This window comes from Fukomys damarensis, unplaced genomic scaffold (assembly GCF_012274545.1).
Source record: "Fukomys damarensis isolate Sample0158 unplaced genomic scaffold, DMR_v1.0_HiC HiC_scaffold_31, whole genome shotgun sequence".
NCBI lineage: Eukaryota > Metazoa > Chordata > Mammalia > Rodentia > Bathyergidae > Fukomys > Fukomys damarensis.
This window is the reverse complement of record NW_022900943.1, coordinates 18611053-18631141: the sequence shown is the minus strand read 5'-3', so window position 1 is coordinate 18631141 and position 20089 is coordinate 18611053. Positions and strand designations below refer to the sequence as shown.

General features: G+C 44.3%; 1 protein-coding gene across 1 annotated transcript in view; it reads left to right on the top strand.

Moving 5' to 3' along the window:
• Positions 1–20089, top strand: part of Klf9 (Kruppel like factor 9) — a 26147-nt gene that overhangs the window by 881 nt on the left and 5177 nt on the right. The window lies entirely within an intron of this gene.

Below are 20089 nucleotides of genomic sequence, written 5' to 3'. Positions count from 1 at the left end.
GCGCCCCGCCCCCGGGACTCCGCACTCGCCACCGCGGGGCCACCCCACCTGGGACGACGGTGGCAGCAGGGAAGTCAATGGCGTATCTTTTATTTCATTGCCTTGTGGGGCTGCAGCGAAGTGGTCGAGACCGGGTGTGGGAAGAGGGGTTGGAAGCGGCGCACTTTCCTTGGAGCCTTTTAGGGATGACTAAGGACTCATTTGGCTGGTTGTCTGCTACTTTCAGGGCTTGCCAAGGTGGTTTTAAATTTGGCCAAGAGTCCCCCGAGAGGTTTAAAATAACACTGCTTCAGGCAGCAGGGAAGTTTGGTCAAGTATAAAGGTTGGTGGGTTAACTTTAGGACGAGTTAGCCCTCGGAAGGGGCGAGATTTCGGGGCCCGCCCACCCCCTCCCCCACCCCTGTGGTTTAGGTCGCACCCTCCACCTCTAAAGGGAGAGGTTCGCGTGGAGGTGTGGTCCTTGCCCGGAGGTCAAGGTTCTGTAATGATGGGCCATTCTGGAAGCTGCTAGGTCGGAGGATGAATCCCTCCCAGGAAGGGTGAGCCGCCGCGCTGGACAAATGAATGTGGCTGGAAAGACATCTGCGTGTAAAACGGGCTTTGCAGACTTGCGGGGACCTTGGTCAGCCAGTTCTGTGCACAGAAAAAGTTGGAAAACATTCCCACACACGCATGCTGTCTGACCATCTTTAGAAAGGTCCTTTTATAACAGTTGTTCCGATGCAGGGGCCCTGGTCTTTTCCTGATAATGTTCTTTCTCTCTGTCCTGTGACGCCCTGTTTAAGAGGCTGTTGGAGTCCCTTAGGAAGGTGTTTTCTGTTTTTGGTTTTTGGTGTAAAGGTTTGATACTTAGATATTTACCCTTGGGCCTTTGGTTTCAAAATGATACATTTTAGCTTTTGTTTTGCTTTGCTTTTCAAAAGGCTATGTAACTGCCTCTCATTTTATTTCCTTTGGAAAGTGATTTCTGGTGGGGGTGGCTGCTGGCACTGCAGTAAATCAGAATTTCCTCTTTGATTCATGCAAAGTCAGGTTGTGTACGGGGCGGGCATCTAGGATTCCATCCAACAGCACCTTTGGAAGTGGGTATCTGTGGGGCTGGTGGACGGCATGTGCTGTGGATGTGACCTTTAGCGTGGCTCTGGGGGTGAAGCGGGGTCCGTGAGCTGAGGGTGTTACTCACCAACAGCTGCTGGGCGGGCCTGCCCCTGTCAGCCATGTTCCTGGAGTTGGGCTGGCTCTTCCCGACACCCACTGCCACCTTGAGCAAAGGCATTTTCTCCTTCAGGGAGCTGCCCAGTCCTGCAGCTGGGGAGGCCCTGCAGTGCCTCTGAGATCCCAAGTCTGTCCAACTCCAGGACAGAATTTCCAGCATTCTGGCCCATTTGGCTGAGTGCTTTTCCCAGGCATTTATAGAAATGGCTGCTTATGTGTGTGTGCATGCATGTTTGCTCTTTAATTCTCAGTACAGTGAGTCGGCTCAGCTGTTTCAGGAGAACCTTTTCCACAGTCCAGAGTGGGAAGGGAAGTGAAAATGTCCATCTCATTTTAAATGCTGCAGTCTTTTGAAAGGAGTGATATTAGTGCATGGTTGGACCAAAATCCCAATATTTTCTGGTAAATAGTGCCAGAAAGCATTCTTCTGCCAGAGGGAGTATGTCTTAAGGCTTCTCTATAGACTGGTTCAGGAGATTTAATGCATTTGGAAGGTCCAGACACAGCTTCGAGTTAGATTTACTTTAGGGTGAGGTAAGGAGCATCTTGATTTTCTTTCTGCTGGTTGTTAATCCTATCAGGTGGGCAGAGAGCGCTGAGAATGTTTCCATTCTGCAAAGATTTTTAAGAGCTAAAACCCCAGCCACACCCCCTCGCTCAGCACCACTCAACCTTCCCTTGGGAAGCTCGCCTGGTTGCTTTCTTACAGTGCCTCCTACAGCTGCCACTTCCACAGGCCGGCAGCTTTGGAAGTTGGAAAATTTCACAAATTTTCATTTGGTTGAGTGCAGCTCTTTCCCATACTGCCCTGAGAGGAAAGAGAAATTTGAGGCCTTCTGAGCCAGGTTCTGATTTGCCCTTCGTTTCCTAGTTGTAAAATCCTATGAAAGTTACTTAGAAGTTTGCAAACTGGACCCTTGCTACTGAAAATGCTTTGAATGTTTGGCTTGGCCAAATAGGGTTTCTAAAAGTCAGGATTGAAATCCGTATTTCTGGCTTCTCTGGGAAAATCAAAAGATGGGCAGTACTGGGCCAGAATTCCCTCCCAACCATTGATATGAATTTTGTTCTTTTTTTTTTTTTTTCTGTGTTGGAGATGGGACCAGGGCCTCCTTGCCTCATATATCCTAGGAAAGTGCTCTACCACTGAGCTACGTTCCCCCCAACCCCACTTTTTGTTGGGTTTTTGTTTTTGAGTCTTGCTAAGTAGTTCAGGCTAGCCCTGAACTCACTACGTAGTTCAGACTAGCCTCTAGCTCAGTGACAGTCCCTCCTGCCTCATCCTCCCAAGTGCTGGGATTATAGGTGTGTGCTACCACGCCCAGCATCTTGCTCTTTTTATTTTGAGACAGGGTATTCCAAGGTGCCATGGAAACTCCACTCTTCCAACTTCAAGCTCCTGAATATTGGATTTATAGGTGTGTACCACCACAACCGGCTAAAATAATCTTATTTTAAGCAGTATATCAGTTCACATTTTCAAATAATATGTTCAATTTTATTTTCCTAAGCCTCCAGGCTATCTGTTTAAGTATTATACCTCTAAAATTCAAACAGTGGGTCCACTATTATCCTGAAGGGGAAAAAAAAAAGCCGCAACAAATACAATCTTTTCCCTGTCCCCAGTCTTTTTGAACACATTATAGTGTATTGTTTCAGATTAACAGATCTACTTGAGTGTTTTCCATGAAGACACATCAAGGTACCTGGGCAAGGTGACACACAACTATAATCCCAGCACTTCGGGAGGCTGAGGTAGGAGGATCACAAGTATAAATCCTGCCTGGGCAATTTAGATAAATCTTGTCCCAAAATATTTTCGAAAGGGATGGGGATGAAAGTATAAGTTACATTCAATTTATCCTAAATCTAAGTGTTGGGGGTGGAGGGGAAGGGGTGTGTCCTGCTTGGTGTGCGGTGCACACCTGTAATCCCAGCCCTTGGAAGGCCGAGGCAGGAGGATTGCTGTGAGTTCCAGTCCAGCACGGACTACATAGGGAAACCTTGTATCCAAAAAAAAAAAGGGCAGATGTGCCCTTTGGGGAAGGAAACGACTGCATCCCATCTCCAGAGCCTCATCAGAATAAGCTGCTGTAATCTACGTAGGTTGATATATCAGTGATAAAAAATTTAGGCCTTGTTTTCATGCCTAAGTATTTTTATTCCTATGAACATTTTATGTTACGCTTTTTGGAGGGCCTTAAAGTCAGCTGTCCCCAAGTGGTAGCAATGGATTCACCTTGATGACTGACACTGGTTACAGGATTCTAAAATTATAGAACTCCAAGTCCCAACCATCACAGTTCTATAGAATTTTTTTAAATCCGGATTTTTAATCCAGGGAGTTAATCCAGGTTCTTTATGCTCCACTGCATCCCCAACCCTTTTATTATTAGTATTATTATTGTTACTGGTTTTTTGAGAGAGGATCTTGATGTGTAGTTTAGGCTGGCCTCAGATACACTGTGTAACCCAGGTTGGCCTCCAACTCGTGACAATCCTCCTGCCTCAGCCTCCTGAGTGATGGGATTACAGGCGTGTGCCACCACACGCCTGTAATCCTTTTTTTTGTTGTTGTTGTTGTTGTTGTTGAGACTTGAGTCTTAGTAAATCACTAATTTGCCCAACCTGGGTTTGCACTTTCCATCTTCCTGCCCTAGTCTCCTAGACTGCTGGGATTATAGGTATGTGTCACCAAGACCAGTGTAGAAAAACATTTAATTTATTTTTAATAAAGCAAAGAAAAACTCAGTAAAACAGGGAATGAGAGCTGTGAGGACCTCAAGCATCTGTTTCTATTTCTCCTCGTCCTGTTCAAACACTCTCCTGGGATACAGCTGGCAGAAGGGACCAGCGTAGCCTCCTGTCCTGAGAACAGATTTTTTTCACCACTTTAGGGAATGTCAGTCACTGGCAAGCTCTGACTCAGGTGGAAAAGCTGACTTCTGCAGGCACCAGGTTCGTCTGTGCCTCTTGAATTCTATTCCGTGATTCTTTGGTTGAAGAGCGTCAGTGCCATCAGGGTGTAGCAGCACCACCTCCACGCCAGGGACGCCGGGCTCCAGGGACAGAGCGAGGTTGTGCATTTGCCCCAGGCACTGCACTACGAGGCCTCAGCAACTCATGAATGGCACCTGCCCAGTCCTTGCCGTTTTCTTTTCTCTCCGTGAGTGCAATGGAGGCTTTCTCTCTGCCCGTTCTTTCCAGAGGGTTCCCCAGAGATGCTGTGGAATGGCATTTACTAGCCTGACAGGTTTCATCAAGATGTGTTTACAGCCAAGCTTGAAAAGGGCTGACATGGGTCAGTTTCTCTACTTTTTCCATGATGTCTACCCTAAGATGAGACTTTTTTCCTCTCCGTACCAAAATTGTCAGTCCCCTCATGACATTTTGACACCACACACACTTTTACGGCTGAGAGGATGGCAGACAAGGTTAATAAGGATTCCTAAAGGTTTGCTTCTGGGTTTCAGACCCCCTCAGACCCAGGGAAAGCCCATGCTGACATCTCTCCCTCAGGATGGAAGGCTGTGACCCCTTTATTTCTAGTCCCAGGAGGGGGAGGCAGGGAAGGACCAGTTGCTGGTTGTCCTTTCTCGTTTTACCCTTGCCATCCTTGTTTGTCTGTCCTAGCAGTGACAAAGTAGGGTGGCTTCAGAGGAGCGTCTGTGAGGTTGGCAGGATGACTGTCACAACGGAAAAGCCAAGTGGAATCAGATTTTGCAGAGTACATGAGGAGCTCCCCTGGGTTTTCCTCCCAGATCCTCTGTGGGAGGTGAGAAGAGAGGAGAGGGAGGGAGGTAGAGGGGTAAAACAGTGCTGTGTGCATGGGTTACCCGGCTGCCTTCAGACACAAGGGTATGACCTGAGGGAGGGAAATGAATTGTTGGACTGTTAACATGGGGTCAGATTTTAACTCTTCTCTCAGTTGTTGGCGTTTGTATCCCAAGAACTAGTCATTTTGCAACGTCTGTGGGAAATTCCCAGATTAAACTTCCCAGAGAGAAGCCTCATATGACACATTGGAAAAGTGGCTGACAATGGTCTTCCCAAAGAAGTTCATTGAGAAGAAAAGTGGGTGGGTGATTTCCTAGTACTCTTGCGGGAGCCCCGGAAACAGCTGGGCACGGAAGCCCCCGTCAGTATGATATCTAGATGTCTTATGATCATGAGCAGGCTTCATTTGAAAGAAAAGAGAAAACAAAAACAGCTTTGTTGTGTTTGTTAGTCTTTCAAGTCTTTCGGATTTCTCCTTCTCCCTCTCCCTTTGGCTGTTCTCAGCCTTGGGGAAAAAGCTTGCAGCAGGCAGTGACTCCACTGCTCGAAGCCTCCCACCTTTTCCTAATGTTTCTCCAGGAGCCCAGCGCCCACTGAAGAGTGGAAATTGGTGCCCAGTAATTGGTACAAAGGCACTTTCTGTTTCTATGCAACACGCGAAAAGGAGGGGTGAAAAGAAAAAGAATAAAAACCCCTCCGACGGTTGAAAAGGGAAGGACGTGCAGTACTGTCCGTGGACTTGGAACACTCCCAGCTCTGAGTCTGCCCCTCTTTTTGCTGGAAGTTAGTCACAGGCCTAGGCCTCCCTCCGAGCTCTGGGTGGGCACAGTTGTTAAGCATCAAAAGAATAGAAATCGGAGGTTGGAAGTGACCTTGAGAGGTCGTCTCATCCACCATTTTGTCTGCAGAAATGCATGTGCCTAGTGTCTCACAGAGATGAGGATTGCGGCATCAGAGCATTTCGGGGGCTCACAAGCCCGCTGCCAGGGCCCAGAAGGCACCTGCCTGCCTCGAACCCTGTGGCTCTGGGGCTGTCTGATCTCGGAGAGCTCTGCTTCCTCTGCGGCACAGGAGGGCACCAGGTACCCTGGAGGGTTTGGCAGCAGAAAATGCTAACCCCTGTGGCTTTGAGCCTGGTTCAGTGGGTGTTCAGGGGTACTCCATTTTGAATCCTTTTCCCCGTGCTGTCCGGAGGCGTTCAGTCTGTGGTTAACATTTTTTTAACGTTGGCTTAGAGGACTGCTAAGTGGAATTAAGCAAGTGAAAGGGCAGCAGTACAGCCTGTCGGTGGCCTCTGCTCTTTTGTTGTGGGAGCAGCACTCCCAGGACCAGCCCAAGGCAGAGCTGCGGGAGACTCCTGCTCCTGTCTTCCTGGGAGTCCTCCTGAAACTTTAATACCTTTCTGGTGCATTAAGACCAAGAGAAAACATTTGTCTTGTCCCAGCCTTGAGCAGTCCCCTCAGCAAATCATAGGACTAACATTATTATTCATGAGAATGCATCTCAACATCTGCACTCGGAGAGTGAGATGCATCCATGTTTTTGTGTGTGGGGTCTCCCCAGGTGCTCTTTCCATCTGTGCTTGGTGGTGTGGCTGCGGGCCCTCCCCTTTCATGTGTCTTTGTCAGGACCATGCTGGACTTTGGAATCCTTCAAAGAGAAGTGAGAATCTGGACTGGAAATCTAAAGGTTTTTAGAGCTCCAAGGACCAGTTAAGCTCACCATTTGAGGGCAGAGCTGTTGGACCTTTGGATTTATTTTTAAACATGCATTTTTTTGCATTGTTGGGAATGGAATCCAGGGCCCTGTGCATGGTAGGCAAGCACTCTACCGCTGAGCTACATCACCAGCTCCCCGTGCATTTTATTAACGAAATTGGAAATGATCACAAATTTGAACAGGAGAATGGAGTTCATCCCTGACCAAATTGAGCCTTTTAAAACAAGTGAGGACATTATTTAAATACAGGGTCTGCCAAAAAAAAAAGTATATACACTTCAAGAAGAGACCTTGTATAAATATTTTAATACTAAATTTATCAAGACATCATGAGATTAATACACATTACAAGAGGTGTTCAAAATGGTGGTCATTAGCTTGCAGACATTTATTATTTCTCTTTTGCCGTAGTGTGTATACATTTTTTGGTGGACCCTGTAGATTAAAGTGTTGGAGCTGAAGCCATACAAAATTGATAACAAGGTTTTGAAATGGAGGCCGCGGTGTTTTGTGCTCTCTGAAATGTGAACATTTTTTGAGCTGAGCCTCTACCCTGGAGGAAGCGAGTGCCTCTAGCAGGACCTGACTTGACCCAAAGTGTGAGCCGTGGATAGGCAAAGTGCAGATCCCCAAAGGCTGCCTGAGGATAGCAGACACTGTAGAACTGGAAGGGGATCTTATAAATCTTTTTTGCCCAGAGAAGCAGAGTGGGAGGGAGGTCCCGCTGTGTGCCCCCTGGGGAGGCCGGCTCTAGTGAGACAGCAGCCAGAGTAAGGCCTGGCCGACCTGTGTATGAGCTGGGGGTCAGGCATACAGCTGGCTCTGAGGAACTTGAACATGAGGATCTTCCAGAGACACCTTTGTCTCAGCCCAGATGCAGCAGTGGGGAGTGGTCAGAGCGCTCTCTGCCTTAAGGATTATCAGACATGGGTTTCAGTCCTGCTTCTACCACTCTGTAATGAGAACTCAGGCAAAGCTGACCTCTCCAAGCCTCACTTTCCTCATCTGTAAAATGGAATCAGTAATGTGTATTCATGAGGTTCTTAGGCTGAATTCACAGGGGATATTTAAAGCATTTAGCATGCATATATCACTTCATTGAATGTTGTTACAGTTAAAAATAAGTAACTTCTAGCTTCACATTGTGGCCCATGCCTGTAATCTGAGTGCTTAGGAGGCTAAGGCAAGGCAATCACCACAAATGTGAGGCCAGTCTGGGCCACATTGTGAGTTCAAGTCCATCCTGCGTTACATAGTGACACCCTGTCTCAAAAAACCAAAAATAAATGAATAACCTGGGATTCTTAGGCCTTTTGTTTAGATTTCCAGATGAATCCAGCATCTTTATTCCTTTAAATAATAGTAACTTAAAGTAAAAAGCTGTACCAACTGGTGATAGCAAGCATTGGGAGTTTTGTGAATAAAAGTAATATCAGTTGTATCACATGCCAGCTTCCAAGCTAAACAATTTACATTCCTATGAGATAGAAAACTGCTATTAGTCTTCATAGGAGGGGAATCAGACCAGTTAGTTAACCTTGTCCAAGGTTACACTGGAATTTTCCAAGCTCGCTTCTAGGAGCTTGAAACTGTGCATGAGTGACTGTTGACCCCTGGGAATCGACATTGTTTTACATGGTTCCTCCTGGGTTTGGCTCCAAAGTCTCCTGTCTTCAGTTGTCTACTTGTGTGTTGTTCTGGCTTTGGCTTATGGCTGGTTTTTAATGAAACTTGGTTGATAGAGTCAGCAGAAATCTCAGATTCTTGACCATACCTACCCCATATTTTCCATAGTTACCCAAAAGCTGCTGCTTTTCCAGTTGAAAAACCAGTTTTGAATCCATACCTGTATTTATCAGGGTTCTTGATTGTAAGCAACAGAATCCAAACTTGGACTGGCTTAATAAAAATACAAGTTTACTGGCTCGAGTTACAGACACAACTGGGACAGCTCCAATTTCAGTACTGCTGGGTATGGGTGCTGTGTGTCTGCTCTCTCTCTGTGGCTAGCCCTTGCTGTCTTTGGTCTGGCTTGATACCTGGGCAAGTTCTCCCTGAATGGTGCTCTCTCTGAATGGCCAGCCTTGGTCCTGCCAATTCAGCCCACCCTACAGAAAGCCTTGCCCGTTCCCAGCGAGGCCAGCAGAAGTCCTAGGCTGTACACTCCATGGCTGAGCTCAAATTTTATGTTCCTCCCTGAAATCAATCACTGGCATGACTGGGTTTCATCCAGCCTCTCGTGCCTGGAGATGAGGGGACACCTCTGGACCACAGAGTGGGGAAACAGTTGCAAAAGGAAATTCAGGGTGTGCTACTAGGAATAAATGCACAGCAGGCAAAACTAGCACCTGTTCCATCAGCTCAGTCAGACCTGTAAGCTGGCTGTTCCAAAGAACAGTTGACAAAAATAGGAAGCAAAACAGAATATCTTTTTGCTTTCATCTCTGTAGTTGAACCTAAAAGGCCATAAGTGAATGGTCAGAAGGGTCTTTGAAAAAATAGATTATTTTGATGTACCATGACGCATACTCATAGGCCCTACTGAGTGGATGATCTAAAAGCTGAGACCAAAAGCCCCCTGTGGAGCAAATACAACAGCAGCAGTATGCTCTTCAGAGCCGTTCACCTGATCTAACTCCAGACCATCCATTTTAATGCTCAGAGAAATCAATCATTTACACATGAGCATTTATTATCCTGTGTGTCCCTACAAAGTTGAGCTGTTTATATAGTGGTTCCCACTGGGATTCAGATGATGCCCACCCAACTCCCTGAGTTGAAGCAAAATGTAGAGTTTAAAAATAATATAGAGCTAGGTGTGATGGCACCTCTAATCCCACTACTCTGGGAGACTGAGGCAGCAGGATCACAAGCTCAGCCTGGTCCTTCAACCCCCTATACTGAAAAAGAAAGAAGAAAGAAAACTTTAAAAAAATATATTTTAAAAAATTTACAAAGACATAAAAGTGACTTAAATCCTGGGGCACCCGTAATTCTACTATAATTTTACACCATTACTGTTTTAAAATAAAAACTAAGCAGAATGAGAGCCAAACAGCCAGCTTTCAGTCTTCCATTTTGCAAACCACACCCCAAGCCAGATCTCCCCTGGTGAGAAAGGGGTTCCTAGCAAGAGTCATTTCTTCTGAACTCCTGTTTGCTCCAACATTTGGAAATACTGCCAGAAATGCCTGTCCAAGGATGGCTGCATTCCTCTGAGATCCCAGAGGGAGCCAGGGGGCTGCTTCCTGATGGCTAGACCACTCAGACCTGAACTTTCCTTGTTCTGTTTTGTTTTTGGCAGTACTGGAATTGAACCCAGGACCCTTATACAGGTTAGGCAAGTGTTATAACAGGACTGAGCTACATGCCCAACCCTTTTTATTTTTTATTTTGAGGTAGGGTTTTGTTAAGTTACCTCAAACCTGTGATCGTTCTGCCTCAGCCTCCTCAGAAGTTGGGATTATAAGCTGTTATGGCTTGTGTCTAGACGTCTCCTCAAAGCCTCATGGGGTCATAGGTGGGGCTTTTTCAGAGGTGACTGAATCTAGAGTGTGTGACACTGGAATTAAGGGTGTGTGAAAATCAGCCCGCTGATTGGTTTGGTAGCACCCTAATCTAGGTACCCAAGGTAGTCTGTAAAAAGGGGCAGAAAGAAACTGCTCATGTCCCTTGTTGGCTTCCTTGCTTGCTTTGCTATGTTCTCCACTGTGATGCCTGTCTGCCACGCCACCCTGCCTTGGAGCCAGTCATGATGGACTGAAACCTCTTACAAACTAGGAGCTAAATAAACCTTTCTTCCTTTGAGTGTAGGGCATTTTTGTTTCAGCAATGTGAGAAGATAATAGGCCTATGACACCTGCCCACCAGACTTGTGCTTCTCAGAGGTCTTTGCTGATAAACACCAACCATCAGAATTAATGGTCTCCTCAATCACAGACATCAACAGGTTAAAGTTTGAAAAACTGTTGGATGGTGGCCCATGGCCTGTGGATAGGATTTATGGGCAGCTGTACACTGGTACCAGTATGTAGCATGCAAAGCCCAGAGGGCAAAGCTGGAAATGCTCGCTGGAGAAGCCTCATTCATCACTGTGACTCCTTAACACCCGTAGAACCTTGCTGCCTGGCAGGGTAGGCATCTGCTCATTAGACCCCATTCTCTCCGTTTCTGCTGGGGGAGAAAAGTTTATCTTGACAGTTCAGGGTCTTGGTTGCTTCTCCAATAAGTTTTATTGGTGGGGGGAGTAGTAAACGTTTGTGAAATTACGGTACTTGCTTGGACTTCGTGTCCTCTGCCTGTCTCCTGGAAGTGACCTATTATGGGGGTACGGAGCTCACCTATTGTTTTGGCATCCTGAGAGGGCCATCCATGTGGCATGTCATCCTTTGACCTCATTAGTCTTCACACCTGCTTCTGTCCTCACCCTTGCACAATGGCACCCTCTGCTGAAGAGGGCTTCTAGAAGCCCAGTGGCTCTGCCACGCACACTCCCAAAGGCATGGTTTTAGGCTCAGAAATCCGTAGTCCTTTTCCCTGCCCTACATGTGGAAGGCATTCATTGAGTCATGACCCTTTTCAGCAAGTCAGGTGCTATGTATATGTGGAGACTTCCTTAGAGGGGTTTGCTAGAGAAGATCTGGGTATGCTGTGAGGAGTCAGACAACAGACGTCCCACACCTGTCTCCTGCTGAGGTTACATCCTGACAAACATTAAGTTGAAAATATTGTAAGTTGAAATGCGTTCAGTTCACGTACTAAACACCCTGGCTTAGCAACACAGCACACTGAAGAGTATCAGTTATTTTCCCTGGTTATCAGTGGCAGGCTTGGAGCTGCAGTTTCCAGCCACTTCCCACGAGAGAGAGAGAGAGAGAGAGAGAGAGAGAGAGAGAATTAGAATTCTACCAAATATTGCTAGCCCCAAAAAATTAAAAATCCAAAGTACAGTTTCTACCAAATGCCTATTGATTTCACACCACTGTAAAGACAAACAATCTAAGAACCAACATAAGCCAGGGACCATCTAGACTTCAAACACAATCTCTTTTTCTGTACCCCTCAGGTCTTGGTGAGAAGCTCTGGCAAATCAAGAGTATAAACTGGGATTTCATATTTTCTAAATGCTATTTCAAAACAAAACTTGTAGGGTGGCAACTGATTTGTCTTAAACTATGTCTGAACCTCCCAGGGGCAATGCATATGGAAAGAAGGACCAAGAGTGTGAGAATTGGAAAAACACACTATTAAAGGTTTTCTCTACTTATAGTCCAAACCTTGGCTCTTCTTTCACATCTCATGTCCTTTTGTGTGCACGGAATTGAAGGACGCATTTGAAAGACTATTTTAATCTGGCCACACACTATCACACAAGGTGTCTTTGGGCAAATCACTTGCCCTTTGACTAAGCTTCTTCTGAAACACTACCAGTTTTAACTCAGTGGTTGTAGAAATCACCCAAAATGCAAAGATTAAAAGAATCTATAATCTCAGGATAGTTTAGCTGTTAAGCATTTATGTCCTGTTCAGGATTTGGTGCCTAGTGGATTATCCATTATCTATCTCTCCCACAAAGGACTGGGCAGCTAACCTGGGTTTGAAATTGGTCTTCAAAGAACTAGCAGTGTGTTTGGAGGATGGCTAAGATCTAATCTTGTTTACTTTACTTGTTGAGACCCAACACCCACAGGTTAAAGGAGGAAAGATTTATTTTGGCTCACAGTTTGTAGTGGTTTCAATCCATAGTCAGCTGGCTCCAAGGCAGGGTTGCATGGCAGAGGGGCATCACAGAGAAAAACAGTTCATGCCGTGGCAGGAAGAAGGCAGCAAAGCAGCAAGCAGTGGGTCTGCTTTCTTTCTGTTCCTTTTATTCTATTCAGGCCATCTGCCTTTTGGGTGGTGCTAACCACACCAGGGTGGGGCTTCCATTATCCACATCTTTAGTCCCAGTATCACACACCCTAATCCATATTCATACACCCTAGATCCATCCACCTTGGAAAAAGCACATGAGACTTTGGTGGGGACATCTAATTATAAGCCATAACATTGTCCAATTCTAAATTCTCTGACTCTGATTTAATTGTTGGCTTTTATCAAAGTATTCAAGAGGCAGACATTCATTGTGTTAAAAAAGTATGTTTACAGTCCATATTTTGCCTCTGCACTGCATTCAGAGTTTCTGAGATGGGGGCAGTGTCACAGATCTAAGACGTTAATCTGACAGTGCTCTTGCTGGATTGAGAATCTAAATGGTCACAGCTCTTATCCACTGTCTTTTATTTGAAGTCCACAGGACTGCATGGGCTTTCTCACAGATCCTTGAGGTTGGAGTTGTGCAAGTAAGTAATAAATAGGCAGACAAGCTTGCTTCCTAGACACCAAAGGGCTTGAATGACAAAGTGTGCTTATAGACACACACCCACTTCCCATTTCAGAACCTTTCCACAGATGCACATAGGAGCCAGGCAGTAAAATCTCACATCCAATCTCTGTAGTTACTTGGGAGAATCGACAAACTTTAAGGCATCCAAATCACAAGGATTCAGTGAGAAGTGAGTGAGATGGGCTGGCATTTAGGCAGGATTATTCTCTCAAAGCCTGTCAAGTGTTTGTATTCATCCAGAACACCTCTAGGTGAAGCAGTATTTCTGGTGGAGGCTTTCAATTTCTTCATCTTTTTTTTAAGACAAGCTCCTGCTATGTAGTGAGCTCAGGCAAGCCTTGAACTCATGACACTTGCTCTGCCTCAGCTTCCCGAGTGCTGGGATTACAAGTATGCACTAAAATGCTTGGATGATTTCTTGATTTTTTTGAGTCTAGTTGAATGGAAATGATTTATGTAGGAGAATGTGAAATTCGCCATACCCAGGGATGGTCTGCATGCCTCTTTTGTCATTTATTGCTGGTTCTGCATGTGATGGTAGAGGAGAATGGAAGATCAACCACTCACATTTCATAACTGCAAGTCCATGTTCCTTTCTGGCAGGGAGAAAGGCCAGATGGTTACGGACAGGGCACCTGAGACCTGGGGTCTGTGCAGATCTGTGTGTGATGCCTGCACCAGCGGTCTAGTTGACGAGGATGCTTTCTTGGACTCTGATCTCTGCACCTCTTTATAATATTGCTCCTCTTGCCTGCTTGCTATAACACCAGACCTTCTTTGGGCAGCCCTCCCATTCCTGGCAGTACAGTCCCACTGCTTAAAGAAGCTTTCTGTCTGCTCTCATGAGGGCCATTTCCTTTCCACATATGGGAAAAGTAGGAGAGGAGGAGATGTAGGAATGAGAACAGATGTATGTTCAGAAGGTTTCTTACTTTCTAACAATTTGAGAAGGAGACAATGACTCTTCCCCTTCCCTTGTGTCTTGGACACTTCTGGCGGGCCCCAGGATTTCTCAGTGGATGGTTCATCACATGTACTGGTCCCTGTGGGCTACACTCTTGATCAACCCACATGTGGAAGTTTAAACTCAGATGCGCTGTTGTTTTCAGGAACATTTAAAAAAATATTAACACAACCTTAAAAAAAACTTGTCTCATAAAAGAAATGTGTACTGGCTTTTAAAAATCAGGAAATATAGGGAAAAATAAAGGAAAGAAAAAAAAAATAAAGTAGAGATTACTCTTTATCCCCTTTTAGGTAATTACTATTCATATTTCATTTTTAATCCGTCTTTTTTCTTGATCATTGGTCTTTCTTTTCCTTTTGTTTTTTGGTGGGGGATTAATACAGGGACTTTGCACTGAGCTACATCCCCAGCCCTTTTTATTTTGTTTTGTTTTCTTTTGGCACTGGGGATTAAACTCAGGCCCTTGTGCTTTCGAGGCAGGCGACAGAACCACTGAGCCAAATCCCTGGCCCCAGCCCTTTTTGTTTTGTATTGGACTGGTGAGACTGGGTCTCAGGTTACTAAATTGCACAGACAGTGCTTGAACGTGCACTCTTCCTGCCTCAGCCTCCCAAATGCTGGGATTCCAGGTGTGTGTCATCCTGCCTAGCTTCATTAATATTTCTTATAAATTGTTTATTTGCATTTTTGTCCACTTTTATAAAATTGGGCCCATCATTTTAATTAGAAAGTTCCTTTTTGTAGTATAGAACTTATTCTTTTATCATATATTCAGTTTCTTGTATTAGTTCAGAAATTTGGTTTAGTTGTTTTTACCTGTATATATATATATATTTTTTTTTTAATTTTTAATTTTTTGTCATGTAAAAGTTTAACATTTTAATATGTTCAAAACTATCCTTTCAAGTAGAAATTTGGCTTTGGTTTCATGTTTAAAAGTAATTTTCACAGGTCAGGGATTTAGCTCAGTGGTTCCGCCGCTTGCCTCACAAGTGCAAGGTCCTGAGTTCAATCCCCGGTACCAAAAAAATAAATAAATAAAATAAAAAGAAAGCCATTTTCAGGATAGAAAGATTCTAAAAATATTTACCTATGTGGTTTTATTTTTTACATTTAAATTTACATATATAGCCATTTGGAATTCTTATAAACTATAAGGTAGGGATGGATGCAGATTTTTTTAAAACCCTGCTCTCTCATTTATGGAATTAAACATTTTTTACTTCATTGATTTGAAATACCCATTTACTATGTACTAAATCCCTACAGATTCTTAGGTTTATATTCAGGCTTTACTCTATTCCACCAGTTTGTCTTTTTTACTACTGCTATCACTATCATCATCATCATCATCATCATCATTATTATTATTATTATTGTACCAGGGATTGAACTCAGGACCTGTGCTTGTGAAGCAGGCCCAGCACCACTGAGCTAAATGCCCGGCCCTCATTATCTTAATTATTATAAGCTTTAATAATGTGTTTTAATAACTGGTATTGCAAGTGCTCACTTACATTATGTTCTTTTGCAAAATTTTCTTGGCAAGTTGGGCATGTTTTATCTTCCAAATGGACTTCAGAAATAATGTTTTCAAGTCGAAAGAAAAGAAATTCCTGTGTTAATTTCATAGACAAATTTGTATAGGATTGCTGTAGTCACTCCATTGGGTCCCGCCATCCAAGAGCCTAGAAGTGTTGCATTTCTTCATTTTCTTTACATGAAGAATTTAGGCATCTCATTTTGAAGGCCCTGAACTTTCATTCTCAGCCTCCTTCTGACCAGAAATGGTTGGCATGTAGAAAACTTGCTCTTCAGAGTGTTTTAACCAGTGTGCTGTGAACTTAGATGGGCTTTGTCAGTTACTTATCTTATATATCTCCTTCTTAGCATTTACTTTTTGTTGTCTAATCAACACTGTCATTTTCTGGACAGTGTGCAGTGGTGGTGATAGGAATAGGGTGTCTGTGGTTTGAGTTTGACGTTTGTAGGATCACTATCTTTCTTTCTTTTACTGTTGACCCTGCTGAGGAAAGATTTCAGTCCCTTTTTGTTTTTGTTTTTGTTATCTGAAGAATCCCCCCCCCTTTTTTTTTGTTTTTGAGACAAGGTTGCTGTGTAGTTCAGGCTGGCCTTGAACTCACTTGTAGCCTAGACTGGCCTTGAAGCCATCCTCTTGTTTCAGCCTCCTGAGTGCTGGGATTATAGGCATGGGTCACCACTTCTGGCTATTCTTCTATTTTCCTGAAAAGTTTACTAGAGATAGATGTTGAATTTTATCGAATACTGTTTTGCATCTATCAAAGGCATGCGCACGCGCGAGCGTGTGTGCGTGTTGTGTATTAGCGTTTTCAAATGAGGAATAATGTCAATATGATTTTCTGATACCAAATTATCCTTTTATCCGTGGAACCCTAACTGACATTTTGCTATTAAACCATTATTTTTCTTCAAGAGGCCACATTGATTTTGTACATCTGTGGCAGCAGTGGTTCTTAATTGACATTTTTAGAATTCTCTTCTGAAAAGGAGGCCTCATTCCTTACATTTGTTTTTTACCAGGCTAGTTTACTCTGCTAGAAGTAATAGGAACTTTTGATTTTGTATTTTAACCTTCCTGCCTCAATTATACTTCGAGGTTTTTAGAAGATGAGAAAAACCAGGTAGGAAGGAGGTGCTATTGACAGATAGGCCTCGCTGACTCCAGGCCAGGAGCTCAGTAGCAGCCTGCGTGCATGCAGAGAGCCAGCAGTGGGTTGAGTAGTTAGTCACCAAGTCCTGTGCTTGCTGTGTACCCCACCCTCTTTGACCTGCATGGAGACCTGAGCTTTGTGCCTTTCAGGACTTTCCCAGAATAGGCTTCCCTTCAATCCGTCACCTAAGCACTTGTGGAGAGGAGGTCCCCTGTCCGAGCATAAGCTGTCTTGGTGCAGAGTAGGCTGCCCATGGCCAGCAGGCCCACTTGGCTTCTCTTGTTACCCACCACAGGCCTATTCTGGAGGCCTGGTCTGGTCGACAGAGTCTTTTACACATTCTTTGCAGTATTCAGTAGCTTTTTGATCAAGTTTATTTTATGTTCTGCTCCGAACCAAGTCTGTCAGAGAGAGGTGCTCAGCTTGTTGCTGAAAGGGGCGGGGAGTGATATGTAAGTAATGAGAAAAGCTGGTGCTGTTAACAGCCCTGCTCCAGTATGGCAGAGTTTATTGTGTCATTGCCGCTGGGTGTGTTTTCCTGTGAAGGCCAGAAATAAAGTACGGGTACAAGCTTGTTTTTTTTTTCTTCCCTAGAGGATGGTAACTCACTCATTAATACTAAACACAGGTTTAAGGATTCTCTCATTGATAGTTCTTTGTCCTGTGGTGTGTTTAGGACGAAGAAGGTTGACCGTTGCTCTCTTTGATCTCAGCACTGAGCTAAAGGAGAGGACCTGACTTGGTTTCCCCCCAGGCTGTGGGGGAAAAAGACAAGTCACAGTCTTTCAGGACCTCTCTTTTCCTCCTGTCTGCTCCTCAATACATATGCTTTCTCTATGGCATAATTTTTAGATGTAAGCCATGCTATCATTTTTTCCCTCAATGATAGCCTGTCACAACCCTGTCACTGACTGACATGCATGATGGGATGGATCCTATAGGAGTGTTGTGTGCAAAGTGTCCACTGCAGTAAAGAGGCAGAAGAGTTTTCAAAGGGATGAAAATTGTGGGTCCCCAAGCTGAATCCAGCCAGAAACACACTGGCCAGCACTGTCTTATGAAGTGTTCAATTTGTATGCCTCTTAGTGGGGAAAGAATTCTTCAGTTGACGGTGGATTCTAACACCTGTGATCTGATGCTGCTGACATTGTATTCACTTTATTGTATGTCTGGTTCCTGAAGACATTTGTGTGTTGGTTGTCTCTGGGGGTTCTGGGGTTTGAATCAGAGATTTGTGCATGCTAGGCAAGTGCTCTACTACTGAACTACATCCCCAGCCCTTTTTAGCTTTTGAGACAAGGTCTTGCTAAGTTGTCCAGGTTGGCCTCAAACTTGTGATGTTCTTGCCTCAGCCTCCTGAGCATCTGGGATTACAGACATATGCCACTGTGCTCAGGTGTTGGTTGTAGTACTGGGGATCAAACCCAGGCATCACACATGGTAGGCACGCACTGTACCACTGGCTACGCCATCCGTAGCCCTCCTGAAGATACTAGAATTTACCACCTCTGGTGTAAACAAGGAAGTTCAAATCTGATTAGTGTCATTGGTCAGATAACTTACTGTAAGGGACATATAGTAAATATTTTCAACCTTGTGGCCCATACAGTCTCTGTCACAGCTATTCAACATGGCTGTGGTAGAGAAAAACTGGCTGATAGTACATGAAACAGTGCGTGTGGCTGCTTCTAATAAAACTTTATATGTGCACATGAAAATTTAAATTTTATGTAACTTTCTCCTGCCATGAGATGTTCTTCTTTTGATGTGTTTTCAACCATGTGATCTTGTCTCGTGGCAGGCCAGGCTTGGCTGGTAGGCTGTAGTTTTCTACTCCTGGTTTAGACTACTGCCCAAAAGCTACGAATGCTTTTCCAAAGGATTTAGAAGAATCAAAACGATTGGAAGGCATTTACACTAGCAACTACCTTCCAAGCAGATCTTTGTTACATACCTGCTTAGGAGCTGCTAATAAAGGCTGCTCTTGTCCCTTCATTTGTCCGGGCTCTGTGAGTGTCCCTCTCTTTTTTTGAGCAATTTCAGGATAAGGATGCCAGGTCAGTGGCAGCATCTGCATTAAACAGAAACATGTGGACAGTCACAGAATGACCACTAGCTATTAAGAGAGACTGAAAGTTCTGTAGCAGTGGATCCTGGTTACACTTGAAATACCATAGATGTAAGCTGTAAGCATGAATAGGTCACAACTCTCCTTTACCTACAGTACATTCAGCCTTCGTGACACTTTTGCAGCACTGGTCTTCTGATCATTTTCTCCACCATGCACACGGATTTTCTCAAGTAAATAACCTCCTCCTCAGCTGACTCAGTTGAAAGACAAGAACATGTGCCACTGAATAAGCTAAACCACAAGACCATGCCCCGAAGAAAACCACTTCTCGTGGAAAAGCACTGAACTTTGCCTTTTCATTGTTTTTCTTCACTGCACATCATATAGCAGTGGCGAGAAGATTCCAAGCAGGACAGAGTGGAGAGTTTTTTGTTTTTACTTTTTGCAATTTACCACTCTGTGAATTCTGTCCCCTCATCATATTTTTAATATACCATGTTTAGAAGAACGTTTTTCCATAAATGCTTCTTTGGGGTTCGAAAGGACTTTGCTTCAGAATTATCTAGAATAGCCCAGAAGTCTTCTCCAGCAACCCTGTAACTTTTGGCTATGGGGATCAAACTCAGGATGTTGTGTTTTGAGAGGCAGGTGGTGGCACCACGGAGCTAAATCCCCAGCCCATACCTTGTAACTTCTGATCAGATTTTGGTCCAGATGAGTGACCTAGAGTATGAAGACATTTAGTGTACACACACACACACACACACAAGCAAACCTTTGTATTCGTGGGCTCCATGTCAGTGGATACAACCAACTGCAAATCAAAAATATTCAGAAAAAGGGCTGGGGATGTAGCTCAATGGCACCGTGCCTAACTTGCAAGCACAAGGTCCTGAGGTCAATCCCCGGTACCAAAAAAACAAAAGAATATTAAGAATTTTTTGGGTGGGGATTTAGCTCCATGGCACTGTGCCTGCCTCAGAAGCACAAGGTCCCAAGTTTGATCTCCGGTAGAAAAAAAAAGAAAGAGAGAGAAATAAGCAGAAAAAAAGTGGGCTTATTCTAACATGTGCACACTTTCCTCCTTACCATTATATAGTATGGCAACAAATAGCATATATATATATATATATATATATATATATATATAAATTGTATTGTAAATACCACTTGTATTAGGTACCATAAGTAATCCAGAGGTCATTTGAAGTATATAAGAAGATGTGCTGGGTGTGGTGGTGCACACCTATAATCCCAGCACT